The sequence below is a fragment of the Penaeus monodon genome, chromosome 15 (assembly GCF_015228065.2).
Source record: "Penaeus monodon isolate SGIC_2016 chromosome 15, NSTDA_Pmon_1, whole genome shotgun sequence".
NCBI lineage: Eukaryota > Metazoa > Arthropoda > Malacostraca > Decapoda > Penaeidae > Penaeus > Penaeus monodon.
The window spans coordinates 14,669,488-14,669,886 of NC_051400.1; the positions used below are offsets into that span (position 1 = coordinate 14,669,488).

Sequence of the window (399 nt, forward strand, 5' to 3'; positions counted from 1 at the left end):
CCCGTTTAATACAAGTTTAAATAAGATTTAGAAATGATCCTGTATTCGCAAACGTCTGTTAAAGTTACTCGTGAAAAAACTCTTCAGAACAGTTCTCATTTGGGAAGAAGACATATTGTGCACAAACCAGTAAAACAGAAGACGTATCCGAGAGCTGTGTGAGAGCCTCTTCCACCTGCGCATATCCACACTCGGGAACTCATCCACTCCGCTGTGGATGAGAAGCACTTGAATCCACAATGCCGTTGGCGACCATGTCACGCAGCTCGGAAGCGTTTCCTGCGTGAATCAGGGCGAATCTTTCTTTACATTTTGGGTGTTGGCATGATAGCATTGACGGAATGTTTCAATGATATGTGTCTATTTGCTGCTGCCCTTTTTTCCGTCATAAAACACGTG

General features: G+C 43.9%; 1 pseudogene; it reads right to left on the minus strand.

Annotated features, from left to right (window-relative positions):
* The window catches only part of LOC119581766, a 6,372-nt pseudogene that overhangs the window by 3,551 nt on the left and 2,422 nt on the right, over positions 1-399 (minus strand).